The following is a 15,989-nucleotide window of genomic DNA, read 5'->3' as shown; positions in this document are numbered from 1 at the left end:
ATGAGTGTGCATTACCACTCATGGCTGGCTGCATGAAGTGGTTTGCAATGGTTCCTTTCATACATGTGTTTTTAGGAGACATCAGCAATATCATTCAAATCAGGCCTGCCATTAATGTTTAATAACTACATATGCAGAAGAGCAAGAGAAAAATCAGTGGAGTACTCTTCGGGGCAAAACAGCACAGGCACAACTTATGACTCCTTTTGAAGAGTGTCTGTCAAACTGGCTGCAATTTATACCCTGCTGAGATATAGCCTATTTTCTACTGAATGCATTAATTATCTTACATTCCACCACCATTTATTATCCTTCCTCAGATTCTATGGCTATCAAAAATAAAATAGAAACCTCCCATCTCGAGACAATTGAAGCAAAGGGAGAAAAAAAGTGTCTGGATTTTCAAACATTAGAATTGATTCAGTGCATTTGTCTTGCTGACATTTTGTGCATTTAAAACTTATTGCTATTGGTACAGCTTTCTACACAATCAGTCTTGATCTTCCATTGATATTAATGTTATCCTTGTTTGTAGGAAAGCAAGATGCTGAAGGTGTAACTCTGAACTTGCACGTGTCCAGTTGTGGGGCACACAGTTTGACAAAGAGCCAATATGATGTGCAAAAATTCTGACTTCAGGAAACTTGAACTGGTATGCACTTTGTCCCTTTAATGTAAATAACTCATTCATAATCTCTAATTCTTTGTTTCTGCTATCAGTAATTTTCCACAATGAAGGTGAAGAGGTCATATGGGAACAAAAGCAGATTTTGTTTTTCAAAATGAAGGGCCTGAATTGTGGGTTACTCTGGAGCTTAATAGTTCTCTCCCCACACTGTCCCTGCTGGCCCATACAAGCAAACTATACCACCAGCTAACAACCAAATGATCACGTGCTATAACACCACTAGTTTCTCTGTCATATAGTTTAAATTCCATCCATCACAGTGCCACCTGGAATTCAAGCATGTCTCAGTACTCTCCTTGACTCCCACTTCCTTGGACAGACCAGAAAATCAGGCTAAATCACAACATAAATTCACCTTGTAGGGTTCGCATGCACAAATTGTACAGATTGCACTTCTATTACATAAAGCGAAGCCATTTATATCCATGGACAGCAGAAGACATGCCTGAGTGCACACTGCTTGGCTTGATATATATGATGCCTTGGAAAGAACTCCTTTCAGACGATGCAACGCCTGGCCCCATAGCATGACCCAGGGTGGCGCACCTCTCACTCACTTTCCCTCTGAAGAACATCACTTTCAAAGACTTGTTTGCTTGGGTAAGAAATAACACCGGTTTGTTCTAATTAAACAGAGGGAGGCATCATGAGGATACTGAAGCAGCTGCCAAGAAGTGAAGGTGAGGTTTGGGTCTCGTTAGCATTAATCATTTTAAACCAAGCAGAATCATATTTTTCAAGGAAACAAGTTGTTTGCCCCTGGTCACTGTTATTTTCTAGACAGCTGATCAAATTGTGAAGGCACCTGAACATTTTTCTTGGGAGACATTAGGGAAGCACCTTGGTGCTATGAATTCCCTTGTTGCTGAAGTCCATATCCTGCAGCGTTTACACCAAGTCAAACTGCAATTGCGTGAGAAGAAGGGCTAAATAACAGTAGGCTCTCATACCTATTTAACAGGTGAGATTACTGAGGCACAAAACGGCTTAATATTTGTCTGAAGTTACAAAGACTGAGCCAGAAACAGAACTGTCACTTTTTAACCCCCAAGGCTGTACTGCAGCCACTGCGCCTTGTAAATCTGTTTTAGTACAATGGCCAGTCACACCCACCCAATTACACTAGGATTTTACATAGCCTTTGAACTTGTCTCTTCTGGAAAACCTCTTCTTGTGCTCCAGTTTATGAATCTGCAGTCTCCTTTTTTGTGTTGTTTGGGGTTCAGCCCTTTCCCCATCATCACTTTTTGGTTCAAGCCAGGTATTCCCAATGGGCAAAAGCCCCAAAGTCTTAGGATTTAAATGACAGCTAAATTTTCAAAGAAGTGCTCAGCACCCAACATTTTCTATGGGTTTAGGTGCTCTGGAAAATCTGGCAAGTGAGATGGATTGTCATATGTTCTGAATACTTTCCAATGAAGTCAGTACTAAGTGCCACTGAAAATCACACCATTGCTCTCATCAGGTGCATTTACACAGGCATTTAATGTAAAGCAATAAACTCCAGAGTGGTTTAAACTGGAGTAAATAACTCCTAGGCACGGCATGAGCACAACTCGTGCACACAAGACAGAGTTGGGGTGGAGCAGTTTACACCAGGGCTGAGGGCAAAGGCGTGGAGCAGGGGTCAGTCCTGAGCTCTGTAGTGTCATCAGGCAGTTGAGGGGCTGGCTGGGACACAAAGAGCTCCTGTAGATATGTGGAGGGCCTGCTCTGACACGCTGGAAATCCAGCATGTCGGAGCAGGCTCGATTAATCGAGTCCGTTGGAGCACGGAAATTGATACACTCCAGCAGCCTTCCACGTCACGTGTATCAGCCTCCCTGCACTGAAAAAGTGGCGGCGGGGTGCTTTGAACTAAAACACATTCAATGAACTTTAGTTCAAAGTGCCCCACCACCATTTTTCAGTGTGGGGAAACTGAAACACATGACATGCGGGCACTTTTAATTAGCATGGCTCCCTAATTAAAGCACCTGGTGCCATGTCCCAAAACACATGTACAAATTCCCAAAGGTGCTGAAAGTGCAGAACCATGTGGCTAGGCACCAGGCAGGAGTCTGGCTCCCTGCTGGCTGGGCTGACCAGGCACAATTTATGCCCACCGTCAGCACCTACGTGTGAGTTTAATCACAGTAAATTACCCTGATGTGAGATAGTACAGTCTCTAACAGTACTATCTTACTGCAGTGTTAATTAGTTCACTACAGCCTAATAGTGCTGCACGTGCAGACAGTGATGCCTTACTCTGTGGCTGATTAATCTATTCTGCAGTTAAGTGCGCACGTAGACGGCCATCTTGTCTATAAATGATGCTTTGTAAAAAAAAAAAAGCATTGAGATCTACAGACAAAAAGTAACATTCATGCTAACAGGTTATTTCATGTGAATCATGGGAAAATAGGACTAGAATGGACCCCAGGAGGTAACTAACCTAACTCTTTGCTTAAGGTAGAATGTCATATTACCACTGTTACTCCAAGACGTTGTGACAAAGAGCATTCTGAATAGATGAACATTTGTATTTATTACATACTCCAACAACAAAATGGGCCATATTATTTCCATGAAGTTTGGAGCTGCTAAGAACTCTGCTATTCAAAGAGCAACCAGTAGCTATTTGTCTGTTTAAAGCACTGATAAATAAGGACCATAAGGCTGTACTCAAAGAAAGCTAGGCTGAATAATTCACCGAGTTGGTTTTCTAACATGGAAGTTATGGTTGTTTGTGAGACTATAAATGGTCCCAGTCTTTTCAGGCTGTAATTTTTGCAGGAAGGTAAAGAAGATACAGTGCCTCTTTAAGCAGTGACATTAAATCAGAGCTGGGTCCAGTTGGAATGCCAAGTCCTTTTATAACCCAACAGGGCTTTGATATTTGGATTTTCTTTTCATTTTATAACTCATTCTGTAATTCAGTTTAGATTCATTCATCCCGCATCCCAGCTGAGACAGATGAAGGGTCAGACATGCCACAGAGGTTTTAAAGATTTAAGGCCGCAAAAAAAATCCACAATCTAAGTAACTGATTATATGTCTGCATATTCCTTGCAGGGCTTTTTTTTCCTTCATACATACCTTGAGGCTGAAATATATGAACAATGTACATACTAAAATGGTCCATGCCTCAATTGCCTGCTTTCAAGAGATTGATCTCTATTTTCAAAACTTCACTTCAAGTAAATATAAATTAATGAGTAGAAAGTGACTTTTAATGTATAGTTTAGTTATAAGGGAAAATAATATAAAAGCCTCAACTTTCCTATACTGCTTTCATTTCTAGTCATTTTAGCAAAACTTTAATATTTGTTGGCATAACTTTAGCACTTGACATATAGAAATATTAGGAACAAAACATTCTGCAACATAATTTAAAAGCTGTGACATTTATCTTTGAAGTTTGCAACTGCTTTAGACAAGTGAATTGTGAGGCAGAGTTAATGAAAAACGATGTGTCAGTTTCAGACACGAATCGTGAATGATCTGCTTATTTCAGCCCAGATGACTGTTCATTGGGATTTTAAATAACCAAGGAGGCATTTGGGATTACACAAGGGTTGTGGACTCAAAAGCAGCTGCTGAGGTTTGAGACTTTACATCTCGCATTACTGTTGGTTTATTGATTTCAGAACGGTACTCTGGGGGCATGGCTGGGCCTGCTGGAAAGGAGCAGGTGTTCTTGTTTTATCTTTATCCTTCCTTAGCTCTTCAGTTCGTGCACAGAGAGGGCACCTTTAAGGCTAATTTTAGGAATTATTAGCCAGATCCTCAAATGGTATAAATCAGTTCCACTGACATTAGTGAAGTTGTGTAAGTTTATGCTAATGGAGGACACAACATGTATTCCCTTATGTCTGGACACCCTCCAATTTGGACTTCTATCTTGCATCTTTAACTAAAAATGCAGACATAATTGCGGGGTCGGGGGGAAGGCGGCAGTTTGTTGGAACTTCAGTCAAGATTCCTGACTATCTCACTTTGAGACATCCTAGGTGTGGTGGGGCTGTAAAGTGCATTCAGTAAGTGCTTTCAGGTTTAAAATCAGAACAAAATTGAAAATCGTCCATTACAGAACTGATTTTTAAATACTGATTTTAGAGGAGCTCATGCATATTAATGGCTGTCTTCTGAACTGAATAATTGTCAGCAGGTCTTTCCCCAGGCTAAAGAAATCCCTGCCTTTTTTATTTACATTGTTAGGAATCTAAATATCCCAAGGAGATTTAGTAATATCCTGCTGGACACCTAGTAATTAGAGTTAGTAATGTCCTGCTGGAAGTCTTCATTTTGGCTTGTTCCAGTGGGACTGTTTCAGCTGATCGGCAGTTTGCACTCCCTGATTTGGAAGCATTCATTCCTTACCTTTTGCCAGTGCCAGCTGCTCTGTGACAACTGCCATTGCAATGATGTCCATCAGTGTCACCAAGGGGAAACATTTGCCAGGTATGGCTGCCAACCTGATCATCCTTCTGCGGCTCAAAGGTGGCCAGTCCCTGCTCCTCCCTCTTTGAATGCAGCATTAAGGAGCCACAGAGGAGATGTGTATAGATAACTACCAGTGAAGAAGCTTACTATTAAATATGGAGGTAGTAATAACAGCTAAGAGGAGTAACTCCATCAGTCCTAATAATACCATGAGCTTTGAATTCCCAGTTTTTCTCCTTCTACCTCATTGATGCAATATTGATGGATCCTTGGTCCAGTATTAAAGGACTCAGAGGGATGGGCTTATGGGAAAGGACTCAAACCCTGGGTGAATATGTGTTAAAAGTAATCTGGTTAGTTATTGGTTGACAACACGTGTTCTGTTCCATCCTTTAGCCTATTGTGTCCAGAAGCCATAACAGCTCACATCATAACTGAAGGTACAACTTGTGCATTGTTTATACAATGTCACATAGTACTTAGAGGGGCTTGGTGACCTGACCCGAAGCCCACTGAAATCAGTGCAAGTATTTTCACTGACACATTGGGTTGGGGCTACAGTTCATATTTATTTTGTGAGGCCTAAGGTAAGGCCTTGTACAGACATTCAGTTTCTCCTGGTGAGAGCTGCTGCTCTCCCAGGAGAAAACACAAGTGTACAGAAGTTCAGGCTTTTTTCTCCCAATGTAAAAATGGCTGCTCTGGAAACAACCAGGGTTAAATCACTGCCAGGAGAATTTCTTCTAGGAGAGAAAATGTCTGTACATGCTGGCAACACAAGCTGGCCATGGGCAGTCTGGGTTAGCCAGTTAGACCTGCCATATGCACTGCTGCCATCTGTTGCCAGGTAGATTAATGGAGCCCTGAGAGCATATTGAGACGTGTGCCCAGGGCTCTCTCCCTGCAGGCTGTCTACTCTTCAGGGCCCCAGCATTCGAATGTCTGTACACATGGATCTGGGTAGGTTTTTCTACCATGAGAACAAACTTGAGAGAATTCTTCCGGATAATTTGAATGTGTGTACACAGCCTAAAACAGAGTGAGAACTCTAGATCTTAAAAGCAAAAGGCAGAGGAGAGGGGAAGACAAAAAGATGCAGCTGTTGCGTTTAGCTTTAAGGTTCTCCAGCCCTCCACATAAAGGTGTTAGATGCTGTATGGTCAGGAAACTTGCATTGATGATAGAACCTTCCACCAATCAGGCCAAAGAAATAAGGTAAACATTCACACAATATTGCTAGACCTGCAAGAAATTAGTCACCTATGACACTCTCCTCTTGTAAACACAGCAAGTGAAGCCAAGTAGTTTGCTCAGGGCAGATGCAGGGAACTGGAATTCTTGGGAGGCTGAACTGAGAGAAATGCAAAGTCAGAAGAAAAGGAAAGCTCTTAATGTAGTATTAGGAGAAGCCCAGTACAGTCTAAAGATTTGGAAAGGGATTTCAGGAGACGCTTGGTGTGGAAGCCGATCTTTTATCTACATTTGCAGGCTAAAACAAGAGGATGTAGCCAGGTATGTCCATTTAAGTTGGTAGGTATCATGGAGCTACGAACTTTTGGCAACACCAAGCCAGATTCTCTGCTGTGGTAAACTGATGTTGCTGTGCTGAATTCAGTAGAGCTGTACTGATTTACATCAGCTGAAGAGCTACACGTTTGTGTGCACTGAGATTGGTACAGTATGTAAAAAGAGAATTCAAATCAGGATGCCAAATTCTGCTCCAGCCTAACTAAAGAGAAGAGCACTGTGCAAATCTAAGGCCCCCAGCCTGAAATACCCATTGCGTGAATAGGCAGCCATGCCTATGTGCGGTCCCCGCTGTAGTCAATGTTGCTTTACGCGGAGCCTGGCAAGCCTAACCCAGGGCAGAATCTGGTTGGCAATATTAAGAGTTCAGGCAGGAGAGTTGCCTGTGCTGGCTCTAAAATTGTTAGAAATAGAATTGCCCCCACAGAAATGCCTGTGAGCCTCCAAGGAAAAGCATGGAGTGATGCATAGATATTGAGGTAACTAATTTTAGCAGCTGTATCTGTTTAATTGAGACGCTTACCAGAGCATGACTGCAGGGCTGAATAGGAGCCTGGAAGAAAGTGGGTAATTGCTCAGCTATGAATTGCAAATGTTTCAAAGCTTCATTCTCATTTGGGTAAGTTCTGCCTGGGTCCACAAGGGCTTTGTGCTCCTGCCATACCATACAGACCTTCCAGCACTGGGGACCAAGTTTTCTACTGGTGCAAGAGAATATATCCTGCAGTCCGGGCCTGGGAGGTCCAGTGAATTATTACTGAAAGGACATATATAAGAGACTATAAAATATCTTACATTTTCAGGACAGTACATCATAACTTAAAACGCAAAGATAAACATTTCCAAAGCTGTTCAAGAGCTCTGGACACCCACGTTCAAAGGACAAGTTTAAACATCATTTTTGTGAGTGTCCAAAATACTCGAGTCTGCACTGTCTCACTGTCAGTCAGCTGGAGTTGGATACCTACGCACCTCCCTTTGGCATGGCTGAAAAATCCACTTTGGAATCCAGCCCCCTTAATTATCTTTGAAAACCTCAGCCACATTTTTGTGCAGTGTACGTGTACGCCATGCCTTGTCTCTCTTACTGAAAGATATCCTTCCTTCTGACTGCTTAGCTTTCCTCTCTTTAGTACAACCCTGAGTGAACCAGTGCTTCTAATACCGAACTTGCAGAGAGGCACAGATAACAACGTGAAAGACAGATCTGATTTAGAATTACACTAGGTGGCTGTCTCTGAATTCATCATCTTTCTTATATAAAAAATTAACATGCTCTAATTATTGCAGTAAATGCACATTTATCTAAATCACTTTTCCTGTAATAAGGTGATATTGCTGTCCAGCTGAGTACCGAATATAACCTCTATCAATGAGTGTGCATGTCTTTGTTATACATATATATATATACACAGACACACACAACGAGTGTATGTCTTCAGTGAAATATAGATTCATATGCACATATGGTAAATGAAATGCTGCATATTGCTTCCATGTTTAGTAGCAGGGTGTTGAAAGCAGAGATGTGAATATACATCTGAGTTAGAAGAAATTTATAGCTTGTCGTCAAAGCACAATAAAGTATAATGCATGTCAGCATTGCTTATAAACACAGAACTATCTGGTTTTCAGGCAGACTCCCAAAAATTGAACCTGTGTTCATTTAAGGTAGCAGCATTAGCAGTTATATGAAAGTGACAGTTTCCTTTTGCTCAGCTATTGAACTGAGCAAAATGTGTCTAGCTGATCTGTTTTTTTTTCTTTAGAAAGTAGATCCTAAAGCTGACGAGCCAGAGACAAGAGCTCAGAACACACAGGCTTTTCTATTCCTTACCCAGTTTTTAAATAAACCTGGAATTTATGCCAAGAGCTTTTTTTTTTAACAACTCCAGGCATGTATCTTATCAGCAATACTATTGCACCTCTTTAAACTTTGCAATAAGCTGCTGTCTGAGGCATGTCCAGTCACATCTTCCATTCCTGCCCAGTGCACTGAAGTAGCGCCTGATTATACAAACACTCATACTTAATGGTGACAGCTAGGCTGTCAAAAAGTGAACAAAGTAAACCAGCATGAGTCTAATGCTTCCTAATTCATGAATATCTATAATGCACAGTTGTTGAAAAGGAGCGTTCTGTTGGGAGTTGCGAACAGACCATTTTGCGGTGAAGAAAAACGTTTCTTCATATCAGGCTGCTTCCAAAATGCTGAAAATTGTAACTTCTTCTTGAATGAGCAGCAGAGAATTTTGTTCTGCTTTTGTGGAGCTTAGCTCGTTTCATCTTCCAGTCTTCTGACATACTGAGCCAATAACTGGTCTAATAACAACATGATATTAGTTAATCCTTGTGGACCATGTAGTGATAATTCAGTTTAAGAAACAATGCAAGATTTAATAAGAACCAGCCAAAAACCAATGTTAAACTTCCTTGTGGCTATAGCAATAAATTAAATATGGGTATTTTCCCTCCCTTTTTTTTTTTTTGTAATTGGCCCTCTTACCACATCACTCAGCATTATTTCTGGCATCCTAAGACATGCCAGGTGATTTTTGATGGCTTGGATGTTGGATTCATACTGAAGTCTCTTTATGCAGGGGGATGCTAAGAGGAGAAGGAAAATCCTACCACTCATGAAGAATCCAACAGAAGAAACAGGCTGGTCCTTCCAGGTGTTATTTCTATCTAAAGACAGATTCAGCTTCACATAAGCCAGCTTGCAAGCTGATAAAACCACACTTCAGTGTTTTAACTGGTGATAAAGACTCTCCAAGTGAATTACTAAATTGGTCTCTAGTCTACATCAATAACACTTAAAAAAAAGAAAGAAATAAGCTGAGTTCTGAATTCTTACTGAAAGCCAACTGAAACATGAAAACCCCGTGTTTAACTTTGAAAACGGCTTCATCTCAGATTATTCAAAATATTTACGGAGGGACATATATTTGAAGGGGTTTTCTTTCTCAGCTCCTTCTCCTCTCCCTTCTCTCCCCCTACCCCATTTTCCTGTTGTCTTGGGACATGGAAAGGATTAAAGATTCAGAGAAAGGGCCAGGGAAGAAATCTGGCTCTGTTAATCCGTCTCGTTGGCAATGAGGGCCAGCTGATGACCACAATAATTAATAAGAGCAGAGTAGCTTTGCCCTCTGGGAAGACTAGAGATCTGGGAGTCAGAGCTGTGGGTTAGGTGTCTGGAGTGTTGTCAGTGTGGTTATTGTATAGGAAAGGGAAAGTTTCTTTTCAGGAGGGAGCTCAACCCAAAGAAGAGTTAGGGAGGGTTGTCCCTTTCTGCCCATAGGATTATAAGTACTTGCTCCTGTATGAGGAGTGTAAGATCCTTGCAGATCTAGTCCTGCTGCAGCTTGCGGGCAGTGGGGATGCTAGTTTAGCTCCATTTTGAAGCACAGTGATTACTCATTCTGAGCTACATATGCCAAGTCACAGCATGCACTGTGGCTGCAGCAGTGCATTGAACTCCAATGCAGCCTTGTGCTTAGAGAGCCTGCAATGACTCCTTGGTTTAGTTTTAGTTTTTTTCCTAACATCTATGGTTTGCTTTATGCTCCTGCTCTGGTGGCAAAACAGACTGAATGATGAGGGTGAATTTTCAGGTTCCCATCTCCTTGCTAACTCATCTTTTACCAATGCTTCATAATTTTCTATGTTCCAAAGCAGTACAACTGCTTAAAAGAAGGGGCATCTTTTGGCATCTGCAGCATGGTGAATGATGCCTGTGCTTTAAGAAGGAAAGCAACAGTTTATTGATCTTAGATGTGTGCTATACATTACACAAATCCCTACTGCAATTTTATTGTAAGCTCATTCTCTTCCTTCCCTGCTGTTCTTTCTAAGACATAAAGAACACTGTGGTCTGCAGGGATCAGATAAGAGGAAGTTTGTGGGGGGGGTATTGATGGGGAGGATCATGCAAAAGCATATAGGTAAGGCAAAGAACAAACAGGATTAAATGCCCATTTCAAATACAAGAGTACAGCAGCTGAGCTTGATAAGTTTCTGGTGCCTTTTTTTATTATTAGCTGATCAAAGCCCTATTCTGTGCCAATGATTCAAAGTTTGTTGGGGATGGGGCAAAACTGTGTTCCCCTGGTGAAGAAGCAGGTAAAGAGAATGCCTGAGACAAACTAGGTCTTTCCCAATATATTCAACTCCCTTCACATCTAGCATTGATTGCAGGTAAAGGGAGGAACCAGCAAATGGTTTGGGGCATGGGAGCCAAGGAGTTTTCTGAAGCAGAGCATGGTGTCCATTATAGCAGATGAGGAGAAATGCCAGTGCTCCCCCAGGGAGCCGTGCATAATCAAAAGGCTGTTTGTGGACCCCTATTGGAAAGGAAGGTGAAGGTGGGACACAACGAGGCTGGAGTTGTGCTGCCTGAGTGCCCCATAGCTCTTGTGTGCGAGGAGGGCTATCGAGCAAGGTCTTATGGAGCCTTTTGGAGGAAACCCTGTTTCATGGTAGCCTGTGATTGCAGGGGACTGAACCCAATGATGCAGGGCTCCTCTTTCAGTCCTATGTTGCTAAGAATAAATGCAATTCATGGATCTTGGAGAGGAGAAGAATAGATGAGAAGATCTTTAAGATCCACTTTAGCCCTCCTGACCGTTTGCCTCTCGTCAGCCCTGAGTAACAGATTGCTGGGTATAGCTGGTTACGGAGTGGGAACAGGCAGAGAGGGCCGTGCTATAATGCTGAGTATTCTGGTTGTGCATCACTCTGTCTAATATATATGTTGTTGAGACAAACAGTAATTTTATTCTGAATAACGAGGGGAAATACATGTATCTTCATCTGTATGCACCTTTGTAAATCCCACCTTCCCAAGACAGCTGCTAATTCCAGAACAATATATAACATGTCCCTCTCCTAGCTGCAGGTTCAGTTGTTCCACTACCCCTTGCTATGTAGCATGCACACGACTTGGTGGCACTAGAGCTACAGCAGCAGGATCTCAGCCCAGGTACCACCACAGGGGCATAAGCAAAGATGATGGTAAAAGGGCCTCCCTGTGTGAAGTTTAGATCCAGAGGCCTTGCTGTCAGGATAATGGGATGCACTTCTGTGACTCTGAGAGAAACAAAAGGGAAGGACCAAGAAGATCAGTAATAATCCTGCTGCTAATGTTGCCTTATATAGGTCCTGGCATGAAATGTCTCACGGGCAGCATATTCCATCACTGCCTAACACAAGGTTTCTTGTACCTGCAGGGTTTGGTGTTGGTCGCTATCAGAAGCAGAAGGTCCAACGTCATGGGTCAGGCACTTTGTTAGCACAGATATAAAATGGCCTTACCCCTCTCTGCTTGGTCCTTGACATATCAAAGGAACTGCATGTGGGTATTAGGAGCAAAGTTAAAATGCATCCTGAAATCTTGTCTAGGTCTCTCCTAGCTACACAGTTGATTCAACAAAAGTTGACCCACAAAAAGCCTTGCTCATCCACAACAAGATACATTTTTGATGAAGTTTTCATTGTTTCTTTAAGAGCAGTTACTGCAGTCTCCCGTACCTAAAAGGGATATTCAAAACATCTCACCCAGCACTCAGAGACAGCACTGGTGATCAGCAATCCAGTAAGAAAATGGAAGAAGCCACTTCATGTGTAAGCGCCCTTGAAAAAGAAAAGCTTCCAAGCCTACTCTAAGCCCTTGATTATTCAACAGAGAATTTCTGGGGAAAAACAAATGCTTCACTGTCTTGTTTTGTGCGGGTCTGTCCGAGCTTTGCAGTACTGATTGCTCTTGCTCTCTGCATTAAATGAGAAAATTGCATAAACAAATATTGGCAGCCCTCAGAGCTGCTTCTTTATCCAGAGCCTAGCAAGCAAACAGCTGTGATTATGCCAGCTTTTCCAAATGATCATGCCCTTGAGGAGCTTGTTCAACAGCTCCTTGTAGTTCTAATTACAATATATTTTCCCCTGTGTCAGGCAGGCTAGAATATAGTTGAAACATAGCGGATTTATAATAGAGAGATGCTGGTACTAACATCCCCTTCTCACCCCTATCTACTGACATAACCCCCTGCACCTAACCTCACCACTTTCTTTTTCTCTTGTGGGGAGCAGCACAAGACAATATTGAGTCTAGCTTCAGTACGCAGCTACTTTTATGCTCTTCCACCATCAACCTGCCACAAGCTCATTCTTATACCCCACACGGAGCCTGTCATACTGTTGTAGCTGTCCTCCTATAAAGATCCTTCCCATTTTAAAACCAGGAGCAAGATCCCTGCTAACATGTGCCTTTTAATCTGTTGGTGTTTCAGAGGATGGGGAGCTTATGTTTTAAGAAGGTTCACTGCATGTCAGGGAAAGGTGCATTCGATGGCAGAGTGTAGGTGAGGCTGGGACGATACAGTGATCTGTATTTGGCTTTCATGTATTTCTGGTGCTGTAGGACACTTGAGGGGAAGGGCAGTGTCAAGGCCAGGCCATCTTTGTGCCTTGCTTTTCTCATCATCGTGATGTGCCAATCGCAGTTACATGAATAATCTGGTTCTCTGCCTTTGCGACCGACTCAGTTTTGCATCTCTGACTAATGCAGCAAGCTCAGTGAAGTGTGCAGGGCGACAGTGATGGCAGAGAGGTTGCTGTAGCAGGCAGAAGAACACTTTGAGCCCTAGCTTCAATTTGTGTAGTGTGGATTTATACCATTATCTGGCTCCTATTCCCCCTCTCCTGAGGTAACTTGACGGTGCATGTGGCTAACTTTTCGGTTGATGCCTGTAAGAGCAGAGGTGGGCAAAAAACAGCCTGCAGGCTGGATGCGGCCCACCAGACCATTCTATCCAGCCTGCGGGGCCCCTAAAAAATTTAGAAAATTAATATTTATTTGCACCTGGCTGCCTGTCATGTGGCCCTTGATGGCTTTCCAAAACTCAGTGAACGGCCCTCTGCCCAAAATAATTGCTTAGGCTCTTGTCTAGACGTGCAAACGTAGGTCTCACCTTCTTTCCTTGATCCTACATGCCTTCTGGAGGGTACGGGGAAAGGTTAAGCTTAGATAAGTTTTTTTTTCGAGCTGCTTGAGTGATTTTATTTTTCTCAATCACAGTTTCATCTTGGATTTGTCTCACATACTTCCCCTCCTTCTAGTGCTTGGCACAAAATCTCCATAATACATTTAATTCCTGTAATGTTTCCTTCGCTCTTCCTGGAGTTTGGGTTTTCAGTGTTACATTCTGTTTTGCCCTGGTATAAGTGATGGCACAAAGTGCAAGACAATGGAGAATCTCATTTCCTATGGACTTGTCTACTAAAAATACAGATCTATGTCCACATTTGCCAGTTTATGCATGTCCCTTTAAGGAAAAGACACATTTCTTATTTGTTCTTAGAGATAAAATCACAACCTGATGACAAATAATAAGGACTTATCTTAGAAAGTTGCAAGACAATAATCTTTGGTTCTTGGCTAATGTCCAGCAGTAACTGATACCTGGGTGAACACTAGGACTACTGAGCAAGACATTTTTAGAAGATATTATTTCCTTCTTATATACTACACAGAGTTCTGTACTGAGACATTAAATCCTAAAGTTTGTTTTTCTCTTTCTTAAGTTACTGTCAGTTTAAGCAACAGACCTTTTCATTTAAGTGTTAAGATTTCAAGTACAATTAGATGTTGTGTCTGCATGATTACATTTTACTACTGTGTTCTGGTGCTTATTAGTGGTTATATAACAGATTATAACTTTGAGAAAAAAAATGCCCCAAGGAACTGTTCCAACCATTTATTTCCTGCGGGCGTTTTGGTTATGAAACAAGGGATGAAATTCTGGAAAAATAAAACCTGCTTGAACTTTTATTCTTTCCTCAAGCTGAACCCCCAACATGCTAGATTTATAGTTCAGCTAAGATGACCACCCTTAAGCTCCTTTCACTTGTCCCAAACCCAAAATACTACACTAATAAGTCTCTTGGCCGCTGGTACAAATCTAAATAGACATTTCATTCGCACAAAATAAATCCCCAGAATGCATTGTGCCTCACTAGATGTTGGATTTCCTTGTAAACCAGCATAAGGATGAGTAGAAAGCTGGTGTCAATGGCTGAGCTAGTCAGCTTTACAACTGTAGCCCGAAAAAGTCACTGGGAAGCAAATGGTTAATAGGTATAGCGATGTGGAGGATCACGGAGAAGGAAGGGAACAAGAACAATTTCAGATTCAGTGGGCAGGAATCCTGACATTTCAGGGCTGTTTAAGCCTGTTTGAATCTTTGCTTACCCCAGTGAAGATAATTTTTTATAGTTACTCTCTCAGGGGTTGTTGGAATAAACATATTTTCTAAGATGTGCCTAAATCTTATTCCTTCTTATCACATAAGACTAATGTGTCCATAGATCCTTGACAACACCCATTTAGAAGTTATGTTTTCATAGTGACTGTACTGACAAAGAGACCCAAGCAAACCTGGAAAGAGACTTACCAGCCTGATGGTTTCTAAAGAATCATCTCAGTGATAGAGGACATCCTAGCTGGTCATACAACACATTGCCTGCTTTTTCTTCCCAAAACTGACAGAACATGGTCCATATATGCAGCTGGTTGAATGTTGAAAACAGCCAAATTCTTGCTGGCTAAGGTTTGAGCATATGGGTACACTGTAAAAATGATTATTTATGCAAAATGGGTTTTTTGCAAAAACATTTGGAAAAGCATCCTTCTTCCCAAGGGCATCTGCAAGCAATAAAGTCTGTCTACAAATCACTCTTTGTTATGTTCTTCTTCATTTGTTCTCCTGATTACAGTTTCACTCACTCAGAAAAAAAATTAGGAGATCAATACTACCACTGCTGATAATGAACAGAATGTTCTTAAAATGAACAGCACCCATAAGCAGAAAATTGTTTGTCAAAACTAATCAGTGTATTCTTATGAATAATGAAACTGCAACAATCAAGTTTCTTGAATGCCAACTTCCCAAAAGGAATCCTGTTACCTAATTTCTGTGCCTTGCAAACTAAGAAAACCCACTTGAATGCCGCAAAAAAAGAGGTCATAAGAAATCCCAGAGTGTATGTTAAAAATATTCTACATCATGCTATTTGACTTATTTGGCCTTTTGCATCTATAGCAAATATAATGCTCTTTTTAGATCATGCAATAATTTCCCAAGCAAATTCAAGGAAGCTTCATTGCTTGGTTGATTTAAATTGGAAAGTATATATTGAGTTCACGGGCAGAAAAATTCATGTACAATCACAAACAACATTGCTTTAGATTACCTCGGCTTTCACCATCTCTTGTTCTGACTTGGGTTATAAAATGACTGTTTGTAAAAGATTTCATTTTGTGTTTATTTTCAGTAGGCAATTGAAAGAAATG

General features: G+C 41.5%; 1 long non-coding RNA gene across 1 annotated transcript in view; it reads left to right on the top strand.

Annotated features, from left to right (window-relative positions):
* Positions 1–15,371, top strand: part of LOC149857082 (uncharacterized) — a 43,847-nt gene extending 28,476 nt beyond the window's left edge. Inside the window, exon 4 of the long non-coding RNA XR_016444334.1 lies at positions 536–15,371. This is a non-coding gene — a long non-coding RNA (uncharacterized LOC149857082). The remainder of the gene's footprint in view (positions 1–535) is intronic.
* Positions 15,372–15,989: the final 618 nt, after the last annotated feature.

Source organism: Crocodylus siamensis, chromosome 9 (genome assembly GCF_052110815.1).
Source record: "Crocodylus siamensis isolate JL-2025a chromosome 9, ASM5211081v1, whole genome shotgun sequence".
Classification (NCBI taxonomy): Eukaryota; Metazoa; Chordata; order Crocodylia; family Crocodylidae; genus Crocodylus; species Crocodylus siamensis.
Note: the sequence above shows the minus strand (reverse complement) of the source record. Positions and strands in the feature narration are given on the sequence as shown.